At 35.3% G+C, this 24172-nt stretch overlaps 1 protein-coding gene across 1 annotated transcript in view; it reads left to right on the forward strand.

Annotated features, from left to right (window-relative positions):
* Positions 1-24172, forward strand: part of BRINP3 (BMP/retinoic acid inducible neural specific 3) — a 225353-nt gene that overhangs the window by 153205 nt on the left and 47976 nt on the right. The window lies entirely within an intron of this gene.

Below are 24172 nucleotides of genomic sequence, written 5' to 3' on the forward strand. Positions count from 1 at the left end.
CAAATGCCAATGTGTCCTTAGTTTCTATCCTTGACTTTTTTTTTCTTTCCTGGTATCTTATTTTCTGTTAAAATGCATACTTGCATTTTGAAGTTCTCAGATGAATTACAAGGTATTTACCATCAAGCAGGTCTCATAGGAGAAACTACATCTGTTCAACAATCTTTAAAACAATGCTTGAGTTTCTCAGCATTTTAAAATTCCAAGTCAGCTTTGATGATAACATTCTAGGATGTGAAAATCCTTCCCAGGAGTGGGGAGAGCTGTAGAGGAACCTAGTTAGTCGAAGTTGTAAGAAACAGAGGTTTTAAAAAGAGAAGCTCATTTGTAATATGTGTTTTTTAAAAATGGTCTTTGTTCTCTTTCATCCAGATGCAGTCTCATGTTCCTTTAGAGACTCAAACCCAGATTTAAAACAAAACAAAACAAAACCTTCTTGAATAAATACATATTCCCTTTAATGAATTACACTGCATTTAAAAGTATTAAATCCTTGTCTAACACGGCAGTTATAACTTCATTTCACATCAACACTCGAGTCTAGGCATGTGTAATAATACTCTGGGCGTGAGAGAATGGTACATAAATTTGAGTAATAGAATTTTATAGAGATTGTCCTTGTACAGAATTGAAGAGTGAATACAAGTCAATACAGGAATGTAGCCTATAAAAATTGCAGCTGCTTGCGCCTTGTTTACCATTTTAATACCTACCTATAGGGGTACTGTTTACGCATTTTATAAGTAGTACTGTTTGTTGGGCAAATTTTTATCATCCTTCTCTTCCATTGTTGGATGACTACTTGATCCAAATCATAGGTATTTAGGATTTGGGATCTCTGTCAGTGCCTCAGCAGACATATTTAATTTGCTAAGACCAAGATTTACAAGTCAGCGTTTCCTGGATATCTGCAGGCTGAGAGGCGATTCAGCAATGATTTGCGGCATTTGTGCACTCAGCTCTCTCTGGGTAGAGACTAAAACATGAACCCTCTGATGTCTGAGTTTATGTTCTGTCTATTTTATGCCAATTCAGTTCTAAATTTATTGCAAGTCTAAAATCATCCCAAGATGAGATGAATAGTGTTTGAAGCCAGGCAGAAGGTACCAGGGGACTTTGGGAAGATTCACAAACAGTAGCTTTCAATTGAGGAGTAAGAACTGAGTAGCAAGGGGAGATAACATGATGAAGACCGTGCCCTTAAAGAACTTAAAATGTGTCTGAGAAGACAGATTTTAACAGCTGATGTCAATATAATGGGGGCACAGGTAGGCTCTGAGTGGTATTGGTACAAGAAAGAAAAATAAAGCTTGATGTGTTGATGGGAAGTGGCGAGGAGCTTCTGGGGAAGTGAGTACTTCAGCAACACCTAGAAGGATACGTAGGCGTTAGCCAGGCCAACTCAGAGACTGCAAGATGATAGAAGAGAAGCGAAAATGGTGGAGAGCGAGAATGGCAATTTAGCCATGTGTCACATGGTGGAAGTGTTTTCTTCCCAAATTAAAAATAATGAATTTATAAAATAGATTATAAAAAAAAAAAAGAATAAATATGGCTAGATTTTCATTTTAGGCGAAATGTGCTTTGAGCAGAAGACCAGATTGCAGTCATCAGGAATCTGTCACTTTATTGTCTCTTCTTTGTTTTGACTCTTATCTTGGCTAGGGTTCTCCCAATTTGAGACAGAAGTAGCTACCAGCATCATCAGAATATTATCCTATCAGCTTAGCCTGAGAGAGAAAGAATATTTCTCTCCCAAAGTTATAGAAAATAGCCATGGATTAGAGCTTCACATGCACAGCCCAGAACCAATCACTGCCGTCACAGGGCCTGAGGCTGGGATGACATGATCTCGTTACCCGCGCTGTGGCATCTGTTTCTCCTCTTTTTAGCCTTAGCCTTCATGGTGGATAATGTCACATTTCAGGATTCTTCTCAACTTTATTGTACCTCCAGGGATGGTGCCTGTTTGATAACATACAATTTATCATTCTGTTTATTGTAACAGTGGGTCTACTTTAGACCTAACCCTGTTCGTGTTTGTGCGAAAGAGAAATTGCAGAGCTAAGTGTCCCCGGGATTAGTTCGAGTCCATTCACAGGTCGGCCTCCTTCAGAAGTCCAGTTGTGCTCTAGGAAGACTGGTGGCTGAAATTCAGTTATTGATTCTGAAACACAAAGTGCAATTTTTTTTCCTGGAATTTGTCCTGAAATTCTTTGACATCTCCAGAGCAAAAACAAGCCAAAAAAAAAAAAAAAAGTTATTTTTTAACATAGCCAGACACCCTGGGGACATGAAGCAGTAATAACCAAAGTACCTAGGCTCTTCTATGTTTATCCAGTTTCCTTTGAATGTCCCCATGTCAATGCCTAGATGTGCTTCTCTGTTGGATTTCTGCTTCAGGAAACTGCTACTATCACTTGACTGTGCAACACAAATATGCGTTTAAGCATTTCTGGAGGAAGATGTGTACTGTTTTCCAAGGCCCTATAATAGCTCGTATTAAATATTCAGAGTTAGTAAAAGTCTCTCAGTAGCCAAGCAGCTATCTCGTGTTGGACAAGCAATTTCACAGCTCAATTTATAGCACATGGAAGGCTAAATCTATGTACTTCAGCTACTGACGTACTCGACCACAGGTGGCACGGTGATGGCAGAGGACAGGGTGCTGTTGGTAGGTGAGCGGTGGTGTTCTTAAAGGAACAGATCCTACTCTTCAAAAGATCTGTGACCGAAACTGGAAGCCAGAGCTGAGGTAACGTATTTGTGATGGATGGTAATGACTGCTTTATAGGGTTCGAGACTGTGACACTTAGAAGTCTTGGTTAGAGAATGGTCCATAAAAGTCTCCAGAGGAGAAATGAGAGCCAGGATAAGATCTAGAGCAGAAAGCTCAAGAATCCATCTTCTTGGCAATGCTCAACAATAGTGACTTGACAGGAAATGTTTTGGACTGAGGACATATGACAAATACAAAGTTATTAATGATATGTAGCTGAGCACAAGTTTCAGAATAATTGAGTAGAAGCAACAAATTTTATATATATATATATAAATATATTTATACACACACACACACACACACACACGTGTGTGTGTGTGTATGTGTGTGCGTGTATTTAGAACTTCAATTTTAAAAAGAACCTTAGAGTGATAGATGGAGTCTGGTAAATGTTACTTGATTTAAAAAGTCACAAAGGCCTGTTGTCACACCAAAGAAAATGGAAGGATGGAGAGGAGAATGTTCATTAACCAAGAGAGGGGAGGCTTGTGGCCATGGATGAACGCAGGCATACGTGTATTTTTATATCTTTCTATGAGGCAGGAAAAAAGAATTCTTCATACATGTGATACATTGGAAAATTTAGAGTTAAACAAAAAATATATGTCAATTTTTAAATCTTATTTCAAGAAGACTGAAAAATCAGAGCAAATCACAAGGAATATATGGCAACTTTACTGTAAAAATTAAATATTCAGTAGGATTGTAAAACTACAAGGCTGGTATTATATTTTCTTAACCGATGGAGTGACTTCAGATATTTTATATGTAAAATGTCAAATGAAATAAGGTCTGTAGAGAATATATGTAAACTATAAAATACTATGCAAAAGTTAGTTTTATTTTTTTAAAATTTTTTTATTAAGTTTATTGGGGTAACATCGGTTAATACAATTATATAATTTTCAGGTATACATTATAATTTGATATCTGTATATTCTATTATATGTTTACCAACAAAAGTTTCAATTAGTTTTGATTGTTATATATTAATATTAATTCTGAGTATAATTGAACCTATATGTGAAATAAATGAACATCATTTTAGCCTCAAATTTTATACATTGGAGACCTAGATGTATTTAATTGTGATTGCCCATATTTTACACATATAATGCTTTTATATGACCTATGTGATATTGTTGCCAATATTGATTTTAGAAGGCTAACACATAAATAATAAAAGTTTGGTTTTGTTTTTAAATTGCATATTGAAAGCAAGCATGAAAAAGAAATAATTTTTGTGCCTAAAGTTCCAAGTAACCTTGTAAACATAGTTCAACACATTGTTTTTACCCAAAGAAATGACTGGAGAGATATTTTGAATTATTTATGCTAACCATCTGTTCCTTGCATATCATATCTTCCAGAACAGACAAATCTCATGGCCTTCAGACTTTAGCTGGTAGTATTTCTAGAGGAGCAGCTGTTTTCTTATCAAAAATCCATACTGAAGCTGTTTATTCTAAATTGGCGAATTTCATTAGTATCTCCAGGGCTCTGGTTGAATTAATCTATTTAAACAGCATTCTCCTTAAAACCAGGTGCTTAAGTGGCTTATCCCGATTCTATCATTTTAACAATAGTACTTAGGAAAAAAAAAAAAACACCTCTACTACTTTTCTTTAAGCTGAAACAAAATAATATGATTACATTCACTTGGTACTACTTTTTGTTATAAAAAACAATATGCAGTTGTCAATATATTGTGTTCTTACAGCACTGCCTTAATCAAAGAGTGATCTCAGCCTAAAATGTTTCAACTGTAATTAACATTTCTGCAATAGTTTAATTATTGTCATTTTAAGGAGATCCATGTCAATGAAAATGTTTTCTGATCACTCTATTACTTTCCAATGGCTGCCGTAACCAATCACTACAAACTCAGTGGCTTAAGGCGACAGAAATTAAGTGTCCCACAGTTCAGAGGGCCCGAGGTAGGAAGTCAAGGTGTCAGCAGGACACACTTTCTCCGGATGCTCTAGGGGCGAACGCAGCTTTGCATTTTTCAGCTTCTGGTTGCTGCCAGTCCTTCTTGATTTATGGCCGCATTACTCCAATCTCCGCCTCTGTGGTCACTTCCCTCCTTTTGTGTGGACTCTCTCTGCCTCTCCATTATAAGATCGCTGGTGATGACCTTCAGAACCCACGTCGATAAACCAGTTCAATCACTCCATGTTGTCAAAGAAAAAAAATTGCTACAGATAAATTAAGGCAAGAGAGATTTCATGTGAGACTATTAAAAAGGAAGATAGAGATGGACCTCAGCTCTGCTTTAATGAAAGGTGGGAGGCATTTTAAGCATGGGGTGAGCTAGTAGAAAAGTACTGGGGGACAGGTGGCGGGAGGTTAGTCAATGCAATTAGGCTGTCTGTGTTTGCTATCGGCATTTAGTTAGGCTCTTACCTTCCCACAGAGAATGAGAGAAAGCGGCTCTACCTCTCTTCATGATTATATTTCAAAAGGATAGCTCCCAGGTCCTTGAGAAAGACATTCCTGGGTTGTAAACCTGTCCAGAGGTTGGGATAAGATTTACATCTCAACAGGGCAGAAAAATAATTTACACCTGCAAGTTTGTAAAGTAAATGCTCTAAGTAAAGAGAGGTTGGAGGATGCCTTAGTCCATTTGGGCTGTTATAACAAAGATGCCATAAATGGCGTGGCTTATAAACAACAGAAGTTTATTTCTCACAGTCGTGGAGGCAGAAAAGTCCAAGATCAAGGTACCAGCAGCAGTGTCTGGGGAGAGACCACTTACTCATTTGTATATAACTGTTATACAAGCAATCTCATCACCTTGGGGGTTAGGATTTCAAACCCCCATGAAAATTTCAGGGAGACACGAATAATCAGAGCATATAAGGGGCCTACATTCAGAAAGAAACCTGTCTAAAATTTAGCATGCCTGAGGGGAACACATGGCTATCTTGATCAATGTCAAGACCTTTAAATCAATCATATCTGCAAAAGATGCTTTTTTCAATTAAGATAACATTTGCAGGCGTCGGGGATTAGTATGTGGACATCTTTTTGAAAGGACCTCAGGGGAGCGCTTGTAGAGGAAATAAAATGAATAAACTCTGTAGAAGTCTCAGCAAGAACCATTTATGGTTCCTGATCTTTGGCCCACAATCTCAAAGATTTCATCATCCACCTTTGTGGAAAGATGTGGCCTTCATAATTATACTGTAAACTTAAAACCTTTCATTCATTCATTCATTCATTCATTTATCTTTCACCTTGGGTCTAGGGGAAGAGTAGGTGTTCCACAAATATATTTGAATTTTTTTCCTTTTAAATGTTTTTAAATGGTATTCCTTTCACTTATAGACATTTATATTGTACTCACTGGACATCTCTAATTAACTTCATGACTCGTGTATGTTTTGTACAACTACATTTTCAGCTCCAAATCTTTAAATCTGAGTATTATAACCTAATAGATGGCATAATATAAATTCATGATAGTGAGAAAAACGTGGGAGACAGTTATGCATACATTATTTTCATCCATGTTGTGTCTTTGTAATCTCTGTAATTATCACCTGCTGGAATCAGAGGGAGAGATTGCAGCCCCAGTTCACTCAACTTTCTGCCAAAGTAAACTCGGCAGATCAGATGTTATTTCAGATATTCAGTGTCTTTTTCCTTCAAGTGTGAGTTTGTAATAGTTTATGAAAAAACGTATTAAATGGCTTAGCAGTATTTTTCTGTGTCCTCTGCTAAAACTCAGAGTTCAGCTCAAAACTAGACATTATATATAAAACAAACCTGAGACTTTGAACAGATGCAGAGTGGATGGCGGACAGGCTGGGGACGATGGGGCATGAGGAACAATGCAGCCATGAGTCCTATATTTCTGTTGTTTCATTTTTTTTCTGGCATTTTTCATTTTTATAGCCTTTATCTGTCACTAACTGCTAGGTGTGCTAATTCAGGTTAAAATGAATAAAAACAAATATTGCAGACCCATTATTCCACTTCACAGAACAGAAAACTGTGGCACAGTTAGGGTACATACCCTCCCTGAGGTCACGTGATTTCTGGAGGATAGTGCAGCAGCTAAAGCTTAAGTGGTCAGGCTCCAGAGTCTCTTCTGTGAGCTATTGCCCCGTACTGGAGAAGGCAGAAATTTAATTTAACAAAATCACAAACAAATCTTAGATAAGATATCCTGAGTCTTTTTCACTGTAGATGTACTTTTCTAGAAAGACAAATTTTATCTTGTTTTCATTGAGCAATTCCATGGGGATTTTTTAATTAGATGGATGAAAACACAGGACTCTTTCTAATATTTTAAAATAAAGAAATGGAGTATGAATAAGTACCATTTTTGCCAGCGACAGAGGGTGGGTCAAGGGGTGTGGACAAAAAAGAATTGCTTAAACTTGGGTTGTCATAGCTATTCAGCAACCTGGGAATATCGCTTTTAGGATTACAAACAGTCTCTGGGAGTTCTCAATATAATTATGTTTTCTTTATTATTTTGCAAGAGTGTTAATTGCCTACTAGTAATTAACTTCCCATGTGACTGTCAGGAAATGTAATCAATAGGAAGAGCCGAGGGACCAAGCTGTCATGGTTTCTGTGACCAATATCCTCTTCTTACCCCTAGCAAGGTGTTTCTGTTTTAATAAGATGAACAGGTGCGCACATACGAGATTACTCCAGAAAGCCACCAGCTAAATCAGTTCATCTCATGGCTCTGAAATGAAAATGTAGCCAATCAGAACTTTGAAATATAATTGCCTCATTTTCAAACTTAAATACATTATGTGCCTCCTGCTAGTGTTGCACCTGGCAAATCTACTTATTAAAGTTATGAAGGGAAGAGTTTGCTGAGACATTTTAAATATTATGCTGACATTGTAATAAAAGGAAGGAGAAAGGTAGGCATGATCTAATTCCACTGATGGCTGCTCAGTTTGGAATATACCATTATTCTTACAGAGCTGATAACCAAATCTCATTCATGGAAGTATTTGCAATAATTTTGTACAAAGTAAAATCTACTGAATTTAAATGTATTTCCTCTATATTTCTTAAAGTTCTCTTGACTTTTTTATTACCCAGATATTGTTTTATCATTTAACCTATCCAATTTAATTTCTTTTCTGAGCAAGTCTGTTTTCATTCAGCTCCATAGTGGGTTCCTATACATTTATAGGAACCATGTAAGTAATGGGTAGGGGGTGCTGTAAGAAAAATGAAATTTGGTCACTATCACTGTGCTGGCTAAACAATCAGAGATGTTCTGAGATGTGATTAACTTCAGAAAGCAAGGAAGATACAGTTAGTGGTCAGATTTTTGCCGTCACTATTTTAGCCTAATTCTTTACTTATCTTCTCCTTTTTTTCCTAGATGTGATAAATAATAATTAAACATGGGATTTTTGATTGACACAAATATATACATGCAAAGTGTGATATTACAACTAGCTTATATGAAAGGCAATTATACTAAATAAATATCCTATAATCCAGATGGTTATAATACAGTAACAACAACAAATATATACTAATATTCAGAAAGAAAAACACGTAGAATGGGGGAAAAGTTACAAATCTAAATGTAGTAAAATTGGAGAGACATAATGTATGCTGAAATATTATGTACAAGCAATCACACATAATATCCCATTATTCTATGTGGTTTAGGAAATACAGATGCATAGTACTGTATACAAAAACTTTACAGAATATGTGTTACAGAATTTATAATTTTTCACTTTTTAGAATGATGATTCAAATACTGCATATTACATAACATTCTACCTTATCTGGATCTGTGTTGCTTCAGAAAAGTTTTTTATCCAAAAAAACTTAGGCTCAGTTATCTTATTATAAATTTTTGTTTGGTTGTTAGAGCTTCTTGGGTTTTAGTTTTGTAAATATGGGCTTGTGGACTTTATTACTAATACTTATTATTTTTTTTCTGTTTTTAAATTAGTAAAATTTTTTTCACTAGAATGATGTTATAGATTTTTTTTTTTCAAAAAGATAGTTTGACACTGAATTTTAAAATAGTTCAATACATTATACCAAGTCTAGGTTTATTGTCACTTGCTTAACCTTGCCTCTCCTGGCTACCACAGAAGTTGCATTTTGGGAGAGGTCTACTTCCATGACAAACAAAGATGATATTGGCCTATTGGTCAATTGATAGGTAGTAAGGAAGGATGTCAACCCATACTATCTTCTGGTAATGTTGTCATCTGCAATTACTTGCCTCGTGGAAAGTTTACTTTCTCTAGGGAAAGAAGTTTAAAAGCAAAGCCTTCCCGATATGGGCTGCTTGTCATGGCTGTGTTTGGCCATGAGTTAAAGACAGATGAGCTCTCTTTGGGACATGAAAAGGATGAAGTCCAGAAATTTCAGGCCTCTAGACTTAAAAGAGCGAACAGTTTCCTGACTCTCTAAGCATTAAAAAGTTAAGAAAGAGAAAACAAAAGAGCAGAATAAGGATGTGGCCTTCCTTTAAAATCTTGACGACTTCAAGGTAGATGCCTTTAAATTTAAGAGAGGCTAAAATGTAAAAAATGTGAAGAAATGTAGCATATCCAAGAAGTCTCTAGAAAAGAAGTGTGGGCAAGGTTACTGGTAAAGGGGCATCATAAAAGGAAGAAGAGTAGCTTCAGGACAGCTACGAACAAGGACTTCTCTATGTCTCCTAGTCACACACTTCACAGACGGTAGTGTTTGCTGTATTTATTCTATTCCTCCTACGTCATTTATATTAGGTATGGAAGGCAAATAACTCATCTTTTTAGTTTGCTGACATGCAGATGAATAGCAGCCATGTCTGACTTTGATTTGCAAACTCGTCACATTACTCGATACAGTGATGGAACATTTGGGTCATCCTCCCTGGGAGAAAGTAGGCTATGTTCTATATTTGGTTAGAAGGAATGGGATATTTGATGATCAGCAGGGCACAGTGCAGAGAGAGTTAATGCTCACTCAATATTCTACTTCCTCCTTTATTTTTCCTAGTTCTCATGCAGCTTGATTATGTAATGTGAGCAGTTCTGACAAACGATGAAAGGTAAATGAAAGTGAAGTGTGTCATTTATGGGCTAAGGCAATAAACTGTATAAATACAAATGAAAACACAAGTCACTTTTTTGTCCTCTACTGTGAAGCCCTGAAGGGCCTTCTGTGCCCGAGTGTGCAGTCAGAAGATGATAGTGCCTTCACGAGCTTTGGGTCCAGTACAGCCCAGCAGTGATCCACTGGGCCTATAATGTGAGCATCTAGGATTTTGGGGATAGTTTGTTAAAGCAGCCGAATGTAGCCTCTTCAGACAATTGAAAGACATATAAGAAATAATAGATAGTTGATAGATAAATAGATAGATAGATAGACAGACAGAGAGACAGACACACAGATTTCTGTTTGTTTTTAGTGTCCTGTAAAAGTAATCTTTTTTATGTTTCCTAATATACAATAGGAAAAGTACTGTAGTTTTTTTTTTAATATATAAAGAATCATTCCTAAACATTTCTTGAACAATTACATTGACTGCATTTGCTCAGAGAAGCAACGTTTCTCACCACGGTCTACTGTTTCCACCAGCCCCGATACAGGTAAACATTCCTTGGTACTGATAGTCTGTTTTTTTTGTTTATTTTTTGTTTGTTTTTAGGATGAGTTAAGTAATACATTGTGAACAGCTAAAATCCATTGGAACATAAAAATAAGTGTAATTTCATTTCAGTCCTTTGTGTTTTGTTCCAGCATATGAAAAATGGTAAGGTATTTTAAAGGAATATATCTTAGGTAAACCACTATCGTAATGCTTGCATATAATGAAGCAACGCTTTATTGAACATTTATTTGGGAGCTTGAAATATTGGTTCCATTGTAGATCAATTCTTCTGATAACAACTTCACTAGCTTTGCAATTCTCAATTTCAATTTAATATTGCCAGTGGTGTTAGACCTGCTATTACTTTTATTGCTTAGATTAGTATTTAAAATATTGTTTTGAAAAGAAGTAATATTGCCATGATTTTATTATTAGGACAGTTTTCTCATACATAGTGCCAGGACTCTACAAAAGCATTGGCCTCTCCAACCACAAAGTGTCATTTATATCTTCTATGACTGGCTCTCAAGGTTTTCCACTAATACGGAGATTTGAGGAGCTATAGGGTCAGAGCAACTCACCACTGTGGCAGATCAGATAAATACGATGCTCAGATTTTGAAATATGGCAGCACATTTCAGAGGAAAAAAATTAATACCTATCTCAGTTTTGATTCTCTGCCTCATAAAATTTCAAGACAATCTATGATGAAAAGGGGAAGATTATGGAAAGCATACAGTGACTATTAAGCTTATACTAACATATGATTTTTTCTCTTTGATTATTATGATTAGATGATTTAAAAAACGAAATACATGCTAAATTCAGAGAGAATGAATTTTGCAAATTCCCTATCCTTCAAATAAGTAACATGCCATTTTCTGTTGATAAGCACGTAAAACATGCTATTTTGCCTCATACAATAATGTGCTCTGCTTGTAATTATTATTATAATATTATAATACTTTATCATATATAAAACTATGTAGCTATTTTATGTATTAACTCCACATTATATGCATTTGCTACTTACTATATAAACTTCACATATTGCAGTTTGTGAGTGTAGTATTCTTAGGGCAGCTCTTCTTAAAGCATAGTCAATGGCAACCTTGTGATGTTTCAGATACTCCGAGGGGGTCCATGGGATCAAGCCCCTTGTCATAATATATGGAAGAGGCCATGCTTCTTTTTCACTTTCTTTCTCTTATGAGTGTACCATGGAGATGTCTAGAATCTACATGGTGTGTGAATTTGCAACAAGCTGAATGTAGAAAGCAGATATGAGAATTGAGGTGTGTTCTCATCAGCAAGACATTAAAGAGGTTTGCAAAACCCAGTTATTTTCATTTAGAAAAATGTAGCTTATATGTATAAGGTTTACATAAACAAAAAATAGATATTTAATTTAACATTTAGATAAATACCTATAAACTCACCCCCACCCCCAAACACACACACAAAAGCTCTTTGAGGTCCTCAATGATTTCTAAGAGTGTAAGGGGCTCTTAAGATGAGAAGTCTAGAAGCTATCGTTCCCCACTCTTGCTTTGCCGTCCTCAGTTACAATAATCCGCATATCGCAGAAGCGAAGTAGCTGTGCCAGTCACAGTATGGCTGCTCCAGCTTCAGGTCCGCTTTTCTCTCAGAAGCAAGCAGAAATGGCCAAGAAGGAAGAAGGGTGACACCTATATCTGAAAGACAGAACTTTACCCATGCAAACGTTTCACTCCACCCCAACTCCCTAGACTGTTGCTCCCTAGACATGTGGCCAAGATGTCGTCCCATATCCAGCACAGGCTGCGAGTAGATTTTATTAGGACGTATTGCTGCCGACAGTAAAAGGACAGTGGATGAAGCAAGAAACCGCCCCCCCCCCAGCTGCCACGTGGGCGCTTTCTTCATCTGAACGCAGGAAAACAAGGCCACTAAAAACGTTAGAAGAATAAGGGCCTTGAAGTGGTAGATAACACTTATATGAGGGAGGAACTTGAAAAGTGAGAGCGTGGAAAAGAATTAGAGAAACACCCATAATCCACTTGGTCTCAGAGCCCTGGGATGGATGGGCAAGCCAGAGTCTGGGGACAAGTCCAAGAAGCTGCAAGCCTCAGGCCACTGTGACGTGGGAGCCTGCAGAGAGGTGTTTGGAAGTTGCTGCTTCTGGGCCAGCTGCCATTTGTGTGGAAACTGCTGTGTCTGTAGAAGCCACCTTGTCACTGCTTTTGGGAAGGACTGTGTCTGACTGTCACGTGTTCATCGTCATAAACTTATGAGAAGAATGGCTTCCACACCTCATGAGGTTTTGTCACTGGCAAGCTGTACCTGGGACTTCTCATGTAAGGGGATTTGTTCTCAGCTCTGGACTGGTGAAGATGGCGCCAAGTTCACAATAAACAGTTGAGCACGACTGCCAACAGTGTGTAAAGTGTAAACGCCAGAGTCTGAGACGTCTTACTTTGGAATAAACAGACGAAGTATGATCGATTAGAAGCATCACATATTGTTTTTATTCAGAAAAGTCAAGTTCCTGACAAGCTTATGTAATACTATGAAGAATTCATTGGAGGGACACAGCACAAAGTACATTTGAGTAAAAAAAAAGTACATAGAGAAAAAAAAAAACCTCCAAAAAAAAAAAAAATGAGATTCAATGGCATATAAAAAAAGAGAACATAACATTTGTTAATTCTACATGAAACTTTTAGTATTAACTTTTAACCTATTAACTTTTATGTCTTAATTCTACATAAAAGTTAATATATCAGTATTTGAGTACGGACTTGAGGATTTGTGTTTGTGTGTATGAAATAAGGAATCCATAATTCCTTCCTCAAAATATGTAATACATCATAATATAATATATAGTATTATATGTAACATAGTATTTATAGATGTATGTTTAGCCATTCGTCACCATAAGCATTAACTCTGTCTTGTTAAACATTTTACCATATTTTTTTCTTGTAGTAGCTTCTTTCATTATAGGTAACACTTCCATAAGAGAAAAAAGGGGGTGAAAAAAAGCAGATTTCTACCGACTATGATGGAGCCACATAACTGCCTGGCTTCCCTGTCTGCCTCCTCGGCGTGTACGGAGACATGCCATGTGGCAGGTGGGGAGACGATCCTTGTCTTGACACAGTTTCCTTCTCGTTTCTGTGCAGGATCTTGGTTTCTCTCTTTTCTTGGAGGCTTCACTCTTTGAAAGGTGTCTGGCTACTCTTCATTAAAGTTTGGTTTACCAAAGTTCTAACACAGCTTATTAGAGTTCTGTCAGATGACCAGGGAATGATGCTTTCTCTACAGTGAGTGTAATGACAGTCCTAACTATGCTGGAACTATCTTTGAAATAAGCTCTATCAGAATAACTTAATTAATTATAAATTTCCCAATATGAACATAAAAAAATAGTGATTTTATAAAGTTTTAAAAATTGTCCTGTTTGGAAATATTTTCTCATGGTTAAATGATATGTGTACTATAGCTATTTTAATAATCATAATTTATATTTATGTCTATGACACTTAAGATGGTAACGTAGTATAAAAGACAAATTATGAATGAAAATTCTTAGTTTCAGTACTAATTCAAGTTTTCTGTAGAACTGTGTTCATAGGGAAGTCACTACATTTCTTTCATCTCCATTTTCATTGTTTGGTGAAAAGGAATAAAAACTGCTGGAAAATAGTTGGCCTACGAGTGGACGGTGGTGTCAGGCATGTTCTGTTGGAAGAGAAAAGAATGCGTCCTGTGACTGTCACCTGCTGTATACGGGGCATGAAGTAGTCTCTGTCACCCTCATGACCACAGCCTGCCTGATGGTAGATACTCTCACAGTCAGGTATTGCTTACATGTTCAGCGATTTTTCTCTAGGCATTACCCCCAAATCTTCATACCTGGAGAAATTACTGAACCTCTCTAAAGCACAGTTATTATTTCAGTACAATGAGCGCAACAGAAATAACTGTATAGACTTATGAAATTTAAGTACCTAGAAGAATGCTGGGCACTTAAGATACCGAATGTGAACCAATGATCACAGCTCATTGCATGATAGTTCAATTATGAATCGAGATTCTCAAATTTACATACACAGTAATTTGACTACCTGGAACCCAGTTGCCAGGTTCTCATTCAGAAGTTAAGAAAAGTATTTATGTTTTTATCTTCCCTTTTTTTGTTGTTGTTTTTATGTTTTCACCTTATCTTTATTCTCAACCTGAACTCCCTTTTCCCACAGTGATATTAAGGCTAAGAACTCTAGTATATATCTTATTTCAACTTTTTTTCTCCATGTGAGTCACTGTGGCTCCATATTTTATATGACTAAACTCAATTGTACTTTTCCAAATGAATTATTTTGTATATATTTATATTTATTTCAACCATTTTTTCTAGATCTTGTCAATTGATTAAACAATTTATATACACACACACACACACACACACACACACACTTAATTCATACTATATATAATTTGTTGTTTTAAGCTTTCAGAAAGGGAAAATATAAAGAAAAATAAAACATTGTCCTGACCCTCAGAAAATATATAAAATATATTAAAAGGAGTTCTTTTATATTTCCTTGAATCTGTTTTCTCATTTTTCTCTCATAGTTGGCTCTGTGCAATGATCTCATAATTTGAATTAGTCTCACATCACACCTGAATAAAACCAGCCTGTCCTACTGCATGGTTATTATGAAATTGGATGTGATAATGTTTGTGAGAAGTCGGCCAAAGAAAAGCACTCTTTAAATACAGGAGATAATAACAAGAGAGTTTATGTTCATTAAGATGAGTCATGCCTTTTTTCTGACTTGTTTTGTTCTGGGCTCTAATTAATAAATGTGTCACTTTGAACAATTCGTTGAACCTTTCTAAGGTACATTTCTTCATTAGGAAAATACAGAGTATAATAGTATCCACCTCCTAGGACTGTCGTCGGCATAAATGAGATAATCCACATAAAACAGGCAGCACAACACACATAGAAATACCGAATAAATTATAAAAAGAAAAATAATAGCTAGCATTTATTTATCATTACTTATAAAAAGTTATTTTAACATGCTTTTATGGTGATTATCTAATTTAATACACACAGAAAACTTATGAAGAAAGTACTGTTATAGCTATAATGATGATGATTATAGTTAAGTAGCACAGAGATTGGCACACAGTAGACACTCAATAAATATTTGCTGTCCTCTTGTGAACCTCTACACTGTAATTGCCTTTGAGGCCTCAATTAGTTATGTCAGTCAGCATTGTTGCAAGAATAGAACCTGGCTTCAGCAAAAAGGGAATTTATTTAAAGGTATGGGATTAGGTTACAGAATCAGCAGGGCTGGAGGCTCTGGCTCAGAGGCTGTGCCAGGAACAAACCCTAAATCACACAGCAAGAGTCATTTCATGAGGACATCATGGAGCAAAAGAATCTGCAACTGGCACATCTGATACCTCAGTACAGCTCATCGAAGTCATCATTATCAGTAATGCTCCCGAATAATTCATTTGACGGAACTTGCAAGATTTGTACAACTTTGTTGTTAAGGGGTACTGAAGGAGCAGTTGGCCTGCGCTGTTTTGGAGAGAATATCCAAATGTGCTCACGACCACCAGACTCTCAGAAATTTCACTCAGGCATCAGTTGTTTGAGTTTTTTATAAAATTTATGTGCAGTCCTTGTGCCAGGAAAAAGTATGGGTCAGCAGCCAAGATACCTGCTACTCGTGCTTATCATGCCTCTTCAGTATGATATCATTAACAAAATAGGTCATGTGGCATCATGAGGTGAACTACATTCCTGTGAAGGAAATTGCAGCACAGAGGCTGAGAAATGATTTAACCCTAGACTGAAATGGGAATGTTTACGTCTCGCACCTGACATATGAAGAAAGCTCCTTCTGGTAACCTCTGTTTACAAGGATAGAGAAAATAATTTGTACCAAAGGAAGAGCTTTATTCCTTCTCCTCTGGGAGCTCCACGTCAGGAATAGCAGTTTAATTCTCCACATCAGGATAGCAGTTTAATTAGAGTTACTCTGTGATAAGCTATAGCCAACATGGCGGATTAATTGGAGATGGGATATGAACACGATCCCCACAATTTCAGTCGTGAATGGATCTCAGTAATGACTGCAATTGTGTCCAGCATAAAAAGCAAGCATTCTCACTTTGGATTTAGTCTGTTAGTAGAAAGGGGAAGGTTTTTGGGTGTTTTTTTTTGTTTGTTTTTTAATTACACAAATCAAATTGGACTTCAGGGCCCTGGTCCTACGAGTAAGCCCCTGGTGACCGTGATCCGATTAGCACCCTCTAAAATTCTTTCAGGTTAGACCTAAGTAGCTCACTGGATCTATCATCTATTATAATACCTGTGTCCACTGTGCTTGCAAATGTTAATAGCTGCCACTACCCTCAGTCAGATAGCAGTAACTGTATCCTAATGGAAACCAGACAACTCACCTGATTCCACAAAGATTTTCACACTAACTGGTGTCCCCAGTCTACAGAAAGGAGATAATACAATATCCATCAGAGATGCTGGCAGGCATCCTTTGCACCAATGCGTTTAATGTTCTTTCTCCAATAAAAAATTAGAAAACTTTTAAAGGTCTGTTGGAAAATCAGTCTTATCTTAGAATATTTTCAATAAACTCTTTTGGGGCATCATGGGTGATGGAAGTGGGGCGTGATGAACACTGGCTTCCCAGTAAAGGTCTTTTGATTAAAATTATTACAGTGAATGAAATCAAGATAGAGTTAGTCCATCAGGCAGGGAAAAAGGTGATATTTGGGGTGGCAAGGGGTGGGCAAGGAAAGCAAGCATTAACGATTTGGGTAATTTTGAATAAATCTCTGTCCTTCCATTTATCTACCTTATGGTTCCCAGATTCCCATGTCTTCCCAATCTATGTTGTTTCTAACAATAACATGATAAGAAGCAGGAATTTAAATTCAACCTAGGGATAAAAATTTGTTTTGAAGCCTTGCAAATGAGAGACGTAAGATTCTTTTAGCATCAGTGAAAGTTTCTAACATTCATTCTATGCTTTGAGAAGAAAGTATAGGAATTTCAGCTCTGTAAGCAAGGCATCTCTATTTATAACCAACTCGCCCTCAGTCTTTGAATTGTTTATGTTCTTCATTCAGTTCCATGTAGGCACAGTGTTCCCAAAGTCACTTCTACAAGCTCTTCATTCTAGAGTAGCACAAGAGGTATTTCTGTTGTCTAAGTTCCATCCTTAATATTGCATGGATTTAAAAAGCCTTTTTCTCAACTAGTCCAGGAAACCAGGTACATATTCTCTCTACTGTCCACAGAGAATATTGCCAAACCACTTTGGATATTAGTATCTCTATGAGCCAGGTTCTTTGCTGCAAATATGAAAACAGGCTCTAGCTGACATAATGCAATTAATTTATTTAAAGATATTGGATAACACATAGAACTACTAAGAATGCTAGAGAAGCATACTCTTGTGTTACATCATCAGAACAAAGTAAAAAATCGTCTATGAGACTTATTTAGTGCAGTTGTCATTGCTAACTAAAGTGAATACAAGATTGCACGAAACACAACCTCCTGAGATATTGCTCTAGGCACCCTCTTTGTTATCGCATTAGAATTCAAGATCCTAGCTCCGGGTAGGTACGTCTGATATTCTGGAAGATGCATCCACTGTATAGCTGCAAAGGCGCTAGGAAAAGGAAGACCCGACTCTTGCAGATTCTGTGGTTAGAGACAGAGCTGTGTGTGGGTAACTTCTCAAACAATTAAAGGGAGATTCATAAACAGGGCGATCCAATGGAGGACAAATTAATTGGCTTATCATATTATAGTGTTTCAATAGAAAAATACGATGTGTCTAAAAGAGAAAAATGGTCAGGAAAAACAACTTATTTCTAGGCAGTTAGGATCAGTTTCTGATTTGTGCCCTTATTTACCCATCACTTTGCAGCCTGATAAAATTGGCCAGTTCACAAGCAAATGAACAGGCTTGCATTTTCTTTATGCAGCATTATAGTCTTTTGTCAATATCAGTATAAACTCTATACCTGTGGCCTATAGAATGGTTTGAATAGATTTGCATTGATATGTGGCCACTCGAAGTCAAGGCAATGATGTAATGGAGAAAATTCTCAACTGATACAAATCATTTAAATGATCCCTTAGAAATGTTTGCCAAAAAAAAAAAAAGTAAATGTAAAAATCAACTAATTTAAGGACTATGGAGTAGCTCAAAATTTGTGTATTAGCTGCATTTCCTGAAGGATCATATTTTCATTTCAGCCTTTACTTACTTCCTGCCTTTCAGGACAGACTTTCCTGTCTCAACTTTTCATCCCATCAGCCTTTCTTCCCACTCAAAGTCCCACTTGTTTCTACATTTTATATCTTACCTACTTACTGCCATTTTTGCTATTGTGTCAAGATTTGCCATTAATTTATTTGGCAGGCAAATCTTTGCCACTGAAAATCACAAGAAGATTGAAGAATCCATACTGTCTTCTAGAATACTGTTGCTCACAAGAAACAAGAGATAGCGTTAGTGGAGGGTGTTCTGGTTGGCTAATAACTTTGAAAGTCAGTGGTAGCAGCAGTTTGATATTTACTTGTTAGCTTTGAAAGTGATAATTAGTATAAGTGTAAACTTATTGTAGACTAAACAACCAGGCCAACAAATTAATAAAAATCCAGCCCTAGAAACAATATATTTTCCATGTGTTCATGTATAGATAAGGTCTCAGTACTGCATTCAGTATAATATTTATTTTATTAGCTTATTGCTTACAGAAAGTTTGTGTTACTAGAATGTTATATTATTTCTGAAAATTCTTATGCAAACCTAAGAGGAGAGATGACACCGAAGGAGTAGGTTGGTGGTGCCACGCGATCGGAAAAGATTATCCTTTCTGCTTCAGCACAAACGTTTGCATAGATTCTTCAGCTATATCCCAACACACGTTTTCCTATTATCTCTTTTCATTTTAAGATGCCCTGCGTCCATGCTCTTTACTTATTTTCTAGATATTGTATAATATTGTATTATATTTTGTTATTGTAGTGAGACTTGCTGTGTTTTAATAACTAAAATTATCATCCATACTGTGTTGTCATTTCTACTGAAATGACAAGATAGTTCACGCCAACATGCTAATAGATTTGGGGAGAAAAAACACACACATAAACTGTGCATCAATAGTCTTTTATTTTTATTTTTAAAAAATACTTAAATACATACGGTCTCCAACTTACGATGGTTCACCTTATGATTTTTCAACTTTACAATAGTTCCAAAGCAAAACCATCCAGTAGAAATCATACTTTCAATTTTGAATGTTGATCTTGACCCGGGCTAGTGATATGCAGTACAATCCTCCCCTGTGATGCTGGACAGTGGCCACAAACAGCTGCCCCTCACCAGCCTTGCCATCACAGGGTAAACGACCAATATTCTGCAGTGTACTGGGTAGCCAGAGTTTGTCGGATATTATAGACACGTCATGTCTACAAAATGCCCATCTGTGTCATCTCCCTCTGAGAAGAGGAAGACAGTGATACTTGAGATGAAACAAGACAGGCCCAACTGTAGGCTAACATGAGTGTTCTAAGCACGTTTGAGGTGGGCGAGGGTAAGCTATGATGTTTGGCAGGTCAGGTGTTTTCAGTACATTTTCAACTTATGGTATTTTCAACTTAAATGGATTTATTGGTACATAACCCATTGTAAGTCAAGGAGCATCTATAATATTTTATTTAAATGTATGTCTTCTTAAATTTACTTAATAGTTTTTAAACATAAAATGTATATTCATTGACAATTTAAGAGTATTTTCTGACTATGTTTTTATAGTGATCCACAATATTAAATTTTATGATTTTATATGATTTTATATAGTGATTCACAATATTAAATTTTATATGATTTTATATGATTCACAATATTAAATATTAATAAAATAACACATTCATATGAATTTTTTAAAAACCATAAAATATCAGTTTCTGCTCTCAGTTCTCCCTTTTTACAATCCTATGTTCTAAAGAACATTTCTCTCTTGAATTATTTTGGTGAATTTATAACTTAAATCATTTTTAAATAATAATAATACATCGCATCTGATTACTTTTATCTACTTTTGAGGAGGTAAATTCTCTGTTTTAAAGCTTTAGAATGCTTTAGAGTATCTTTGAAAAGATATGTTCTAAACAGAGATTCTGATTATTTGAAAATACGTAATCAACTATATTGCTCATTGTTGTCCATGCTCATCGCACAGAAGGAAACACAAACCAAGACTCACGCATTTACAGCTGGTTCTTTTATTCCCTGAAAATGTTCAGTTCCTCATACTTATTTATTTAATTCAGCTGTGAGGCATGAGAATAAAAAGCACAAATATATAAATATAAATATATAAATATATAATATAGGCACAACATGTAAATATATTAGTGTTAATATTTTTGTTTTGACTAACAGAGTTATGAAACTAAAGATTATTTTCATTCTACGTACAAAACTGCTCCAATAAAATTTAAATGAAAGATTATTGTGGGAATTAATATTTAATCCACTTAAAAGAGCTCTGCTCAAAGTAAGAACTCACATTTAGGTAGACAAACCGACAGAGTGAGCGAGCAAGAAAGCATATATATTAGTTTCAAAATTAGTTAATTAGATATCAAGTGTTAACTAGAGTTTCTATCAGGGGAAATGGAAAAAGTAAGAAACCTTGTTATGCTATTTTTAAAAACACTTCATTTTTAATGGGGGAATAGTAGAAATCTAGAGAGTTCACGTGGTGCCTAGCTGGTGTTCTGTAATTTATTGCAAATGTGTCATCCAGCCCGATTCTCTTTGCCTTCACAGAATTCATTAATACCATGTATTTCCCTTCGCTTTACTCTTTTTTTTTTATGTGAATTAGTTTTGTTAAGACTGACTACAAATTCCAGCCAGCATAGAGGATGTTTTTTTTATTATTATTATTATTATTATTATTATTATTATTGGTGTTATTATTGGTATTATTGTTATTGGTATTATTTTCTCTATAGTCCTCAAGACTATACTGAGGGAAAGTATTCGGTTGATATACACTTCACAGACATTCATTTCCAGATTACATGAAGTTAGTTTGTTTTCTTTTTAACTGTATTCTCCGCACGAAGTATTTGCCATTTGAAAAACAACAGTACTTTATCTTCTACAAAGCTTTGAAAATCATTGTAGGACAAGGTGTTACCTGACAAGCCTAGTAGTTGCAATTTATTTTAGTAGTTATATCAAACACTAGACTTACATAATAATTCTAATGTGTCATTCATATTTCTTTTTTATATTCTATAAACAGGAATTTTACTAATTGCCATAAAGGAAAGAAAAAAATCTCCACAGGGATATTTCCAGGGATTCTATTGCCTTCTAAGTGGAATGAATTTCAGACACTGCAGATGTTATTCTAACATTTAAAATGTTTTATGTCATTTGCCATTTTTTTTAAAAAATAAATGAAAGGTTTACCCATATTTCCTCTCATAGGCTGAAACATCTGTATGTTCTGTGCACAACAGGTGTCCAATAAAAGTTTGGGTGACTGTCAGTGGTGACTGCTAATTACTTCATAATGAAGTAATTATTCAAGTGCTATGCTAAAACTGTGTTTCTTAGGAATTGCATAGTGATGGTTTTCAGCTGACATACACTATTACATAAATTTTGATAAAATTGAATAAATTTTATTTTAAAATATCTTTTAACTTGAATATAATTCACTGATTTGAAGACTTGCAGAATGCTATTATAACAAACAATGAAAATAATTAAAATATGCATGCCCATGAAACAATAAAGGCTTATCAAAAGTGTTCAAATAAAAGATGACAATGAAATGAATGATTAGTTTTCAAAGTAGAGTCATCTGCTCTGTGAATAATCCAAGGAATGCTTTCCAATTTCCATGCATCAGCTCCTTTATTCAAAAGAGAAAAGCTCTCGAAAGAGACATATGGGACCAAACAAAATGTAGGGTACTGTGAAATTAGAATTTTAAAATGCTTTTCTTATTTATACCCTGCTTATTTAAAAAAAATGATTTGAAGCATAGCAAATGGATATATCCTTAAAAATCTTTTCTTGGATTTTTATTTTTTTTAATTCCATAAAAAGTTTTTCTTTTGTTTTATTTTCCTTCTTCTGGTAAAAGTCTCTAACTGCAATGTCCAAAAGATGCCAGGGCTCTGTGTTGGTTGTAGAAGAGGTAACGACCCCGATATTCATGAATGTAACTTTCTGTTAATTGTTTAAAAAAGTTATATTTTTTAGCAATGATGAAATAGTTGGGATCTGAATATTGAAACAGCCCTAATACACAAAATAGATAAAAACTAATTGCTCTAAATATGTATATGAATTAATGTGGTTTACTTATTAGATATGAATGGCATATTTTAAGAAATTTAATGATAATGAGCCTACAAGGAACAGATATTTATTTACACACCTTGCCCATATTCAGTTGAATACTAATATCTGTAATAACATGTGAAAACTGCTTTTGAATTCGATATTTAAAAGGAAGAGGGAATTTAAAACAAGTATTCCTACATAATAGAATTTTTAAGTTACATGGGATTATCATCTAGAACTTTCTATCTCATTTACAAGGGATAAATTTAAGGCACAGAGAGGCTGAGGTTTAATGCGTACTCAATAAGTTCTTTATGGGTAGAAAAGTGACTAAAATGTGGTTTGTCTCATTTGCCAAATAATATTTGTTCAGCCAGTGAAAACACTTTCCATATCTCGTGGTTGGTCTATGTGTCTATGTGGAGTGAACCCAGCCATGTACTTCATGGAAATGCGTGTGACGTGATATTCATTATGAAATAAATCTCTGAAACAATTAAAAGTCCATGTTTTGAGTCTTTGTTCATATATTTTAGTTGAAAAAGGAGAAATGAGTAAAAGGCTCAACTATCATTTTAATTCTGGTGTCATGGTAAAACATATATAGTGTAAAATTTGACATTTTAATCATTTTATCTGTATGATTCAGTGACATTAACTACATGTATAGTGCTGTACAATCATCACCACTAACTTTTTTCCAAAAAGTTGCCATCACCCCAAACAAGAATTCTGTAGCTATTATACAATATTTCCCCATTTCCCTATTCCCCCTCCCCTGGTAAATTCGATCCATTTTCTGTCTCAATGAACTTGAACTATTGTAGCTATTTCATATAAGTGGAATCATACAATATCTGTCCTTCGTGTCTGGCTCATTTAACCTGCATAATATTTTCAAGATTTATCTATGTTGTGGCATATATTAGAACTTTATTTTTTTATGGTTGAATAATTATTTTATGTGTATACCACATTTGGTAATCCATTCATTCATTGATATAAAGTTAAATTGTTTTCTATCTTTTGACTAATGTCTTGACTGCCTTTTGATTTTAGACAATTAATAGATCTTTTAGATTATTATTTTAGTGCAGCATCAAGTTTTGTTCCTACTGTTTGCTAATCAGACATTTGAAAATAAAGCGATTTCAGATATAATTATTGAGAGAAAAACAAAAGTCGATACAGGAGCTTAAATTTTTTTTAATTTTTTCTCTTTAGGGTACATTTTGGTATACATAAATATGTTTATGTATATATGTAAATATGTATTCAGCATACATAATAGTTTTAAACTATTATTCATTACAAATTCGAAATGGTTAGTTAAAGGGAAACAATCACAGTACAGAGTTGAACATTATAAATTTCTACTTA

The sequence above is a fragment of the Pteropus medius genome, unplaced genomic scaffold (genome assembly GCF_902729225.1).
Source record: "Pteropus medius unplaced genomic scaffold, Ma_sr-lr_union100, whole genome shotgun sequence".
Lineage (NCBI taxonomy): Eukaryota > Metazoa > Chordata > Mammalia > Chiroptera > Pteropodidae > Pteropus > Pteropus medius.